At 40.9% G+C, this 3,841-nt stretch overlaps 1 pseudogene; it reads left to right on the forward strand.

The window, feature by feature from the left end:
• Positions 1–1,007: 1,007 nt before the first annotated feature.
• On the forward strand, positions 1,008–3,087 carry LOC107755363 (uncharacterized; annotated as a pseudogene).
• The last annotated feature ends 754 nt before the right edge of the window (positions 3,088–3,841 follow it).

The following is a 3,841-nucleotide window of genomic DNA, read 5'->3' on the forward strand; positions in this document are numbered from 1 at the left end:
TGCACTACATGCAGACATAACAAACACAATGAAAAACAACGGATCAGCACAGGATTACAGACACCAGGAGAATAAATGGGAAACCAAACGAGGAGGCTAACGAGGGAAACACAGGTGGAGCAACTTAAACTATAACGAGGTAACAAGATGGGCGGGGCAAGACAATAGACAGGAGAGAGCACATGGCACAAAACAAACACAACACAAGCCATGTGCTCACCAAGAACAGTGTCATCTGGTGGCCATCCTGGGCACACCCGCTGAAGACTGTGACAATACTTCCAACGAAATCGAAAAACAAACTGAAATTACGTTATTTCGAACAAAATCAGGCCGAAACGAAGTTCGTTTTGGCAGTTCGAAACAGCTCACCAAAGCGAACTTTTTTGGGGAGTTCGTTTTGCCTCCTAAACACCTTTGAACCCCCGGTTCGTTTCTCATTCTACGGAGGCCAGACAGGAGAACACATCTCCGCGACTATCTTGCGGGCTGTGCACGGTCCAATCTTGAATGTTTCAGCCACACTTTGTTGCGTGGCCCCACAAGCTAGTACTCGGAGTGTCAAGGCCAGTCTTTCCGTAGTGGAAATCTGTGTCCAGTGCGTTTTTGCATGTTTCACATATGGCGATACCCTTTTCAAGAGATCGTCAAACCATGTGGCGCACATTCTGAAGTATGAAAAATGCACTTCCTCATCTGTGCTCCGCATTTGCTGAATAAAAAGGGCAAACTCGCCATCATTCTTTCTGTTTTCGTTAAGTGGACGCACATACCATCTACGTCGCTTGTTCTTGTTCTTTTTCTTTGCCATTGAATAGATCAATGCTACTGCCAGATGTTTACGAAACTGTTCTTCTCTCACAGCCGCCATCGTTGTTGTGTTTAGGGGGTACACGCGGGCGGCGTGACACATGTTTACAACCCCACCTCCAGCAGCGCGGGGGTGTCGGAATGTTCGAAAACAGTATACCGTCGCTTAGCCTTTTCGAATTTATTTTTACCCTCAAATGAAGAACGAAAAAGAACTTTGTTTGAAGTATATCGAGGCCTTAAAAAGCCCAATTTATACTTCTGCATCGAACCTACGCCGTAGCCTACGCATAGATGCACACCCTTCACCATAGCCTATCCGGTTGTTAAGTCGTGACATAACCACTCTATTTCCGGGTCCAAAGTTCGGGTCCTCTACCTACCTACCACTTTCGCTCTCTTTTTTATTTACCATGCCGCAGTGCTGTGTCCCGTGTTGTTTGAATAGATCAGAGTTTAAAAAAATTCAACTGTCATTTTACCGCTTTCCCTGTGACGAGAAAGAGAAGAGTAAATGGCTGCAGTTGATAAGGTAAGTTACAAATCTTAAACGAATGAAAAAAATATTTTGGCGCCAATGCTAATGTTAGCTTTGGCAACAGTCTATGGACAAGCCGAAGATGTGCCTAAGTTACGTAGCATAGAAAACCATTAGACCAGTTAACGTATGATAATCTGCTAACGTTTCTCATTTCTATAATAATTGAGCATTGTTGGAGGAAGCCCGAGATATAAGATCAGAATCATGTTTAATGGCCAGGTATGTTTAAGAAACAAAACATTTGTAGACAGCAATTATTGCCAATGATGTAAGTAATGCTTTACTGTTATTGTAGTGTGGTCACATGACAAATAATTTAAGTAATGATATTTCATTAATTATTATTATTTTACAGACGTGAATACTTACGTCTGTAAAATACCATGGTGTGCAGTTGGCATTTCCCTAATGAAAAAGCTGCTGGGCCATCGCGATTTGCTTGGAACGAGGGGAAGACTTTCCAATTCCCTGACCACCTAAGCCATCTCCCTAAACGGAAGAAACAAATGGTCCCTAGCAGTGGTGAGGATGAGGGAACGGATGCTGACATGGTAATTGCAGATACCCCTAGTACTTCAAAAAGTCTTGTGGCTCTTGAGGTGGAGAATGTCATGCTGAGGGAAGAGAATGACAAATTGAAAAAACAATTGGAGAAACAGAAGTAAACTTTTTCCTTAAGTCAAATTTCTTCAAGCCCTGAGAGAGTTCAGTATTTCACTGGATTGCCTGATGCTGCCACTGTCCTGTTTTTGGAAGCGCTTCTTTCTAAATTCGACCTACAATATCATTCTGATTGGACTGTCCAAATGATGCCCCTAGTTGATCAATTGCTCCTGACCTTAATGAAGCTTAGACTTAATTGCGGCCAAGTAGACCTTGCAACAAGGTTTAATTGTAGCACAGCCACAGTAACCAACATCTTCATCACCATCATTAGTGCCCTGTATGATGTTTTGTATGTCGGTTTGCTTGAGAACAACATCCCCTCCACAGCCAAGAATCAAACATCACTGCCAGACTGCTTCCAGACCTTTCCTAACTGTAGGATCGTGCTTGACTGCACAGAGGTTGCCATCTCTAACACAGAAAGGCTTGTACAGCCAGTACAAAGGACGGACCACACTTAAGGCTTTAATCGGTGTTGCGCCTAATGGTGTTATTACCTTTGTCAGTGACCTGTATGGTGGGAGTGCCTCAGACAAGGCAATAACAGCTGACTGTGGACTTCTCCAACATTTACAACCAGGCGACATGGTTATCGCAGACAAGGGCTTCACAATTCGGGACATTTTGCCAGAGTGAGTTTCCCTGAACATCCCATCTTTCCTTGTCAATGGACAGTTCACACAGGAGGAAGTGAACCATAATAGACTAATCTCAAGAGCTAGGATACATGTGGAGCGTTCAATTCAGCGACTGAAATTTTTCACATTTTGGACCACATTCCATACCAGTTCAAACTAAATATCAACAAGATACTTAAAGTGTGTGTGTGTGTGTCTTACAAATTTACAAACACCAATTCTCCGTGAAATTAAATGAGTTAACTGTTGTACATACATGAATTTCTGCATATTTGCTTGCAGAAATCTGATTAAAAAGTCACAAAACAGGTTAATGGGTGTAATACGTATGTATGTATATAATTACTGTATATATTGTTTTATTTTTATGTTACCATATTCTAATATACATTTAATTATCTGTTATAAGTTCTGTGCGTGTAGCATGAAAGGCCTACAAACTTGTATAATAAATAAATTACCTTGATTGTGTGAAATGCCAAATTTTCATTTATTATAACCCAGCTTATTCAAAGGACATCAGTACAGTTTATTAGATTTTTATTTATGAAAAAAACATTTGATTCTATTGATCAGTGAACCCTTACAGACTAAATAATCAAGGTGAACAAGAAAACAACAGGGAGACTTTTAAGTTGTAGCTTCAACAGAGAAAATTAACACTGACTGACATATCAGTCAGTCTCCAAAACCATCCCATCCGGAGATCCACCAAGCAGGCCATTGCTAGATAGGAACAGTCCCCTGTCCTGTATAACAACACCAGTGCGCTCAGTATATTGATGCTTTGCCCTTGGCTCATGGAGGATTCCCCAATCACATGCCTTGGGGGGAGGGGACAAATACCACTTGGTCTTAAAGGGGTCATATGATGTGATTTCAAGTTTTCCTTTCTCTTTGGAGTGTTACAAGCTCTTGGTGCATAAAGAAGATCTGTAAAGTTGCAAAGACTAAAGTCTCAAATCCAAAGAGATATTCTTTATAAAAGTTAAGAGTCAGCCACACCTACCTAAAAAGGGGGGGAATAGAGGACCTACAATAATGTACAGTATTTGAAAAATAATGTGTTTTTTGAACATTAAAGCATGTCAACATATTCTGTTACACCAAATACACAAAATAATGATCTTTAAAATAGTATCATATGAGCCCTTTAATAAGTGTATTCTTAGACACAGATGGCTTC

Source organism: Sinocyclocheilus rhinocerous, unplaced genomic scaffold, assembly GCF_001515625.1.
Source record: "Sinocyclocheilus rhinocerous isolate Xijiao unplaced genomic scaffold, SAMN03320098_v1.1 scaffold3388, whole genome shotgun sequence".
NCBI classification, from domain to species: domain Eukaryota; kingdom Metazoa; phylum Chordata; class Actinopteri; order Cypriniformes; family Cyprinidae; genus Sinocyclocheilus; species Sinocyclocheilus rhinocerous.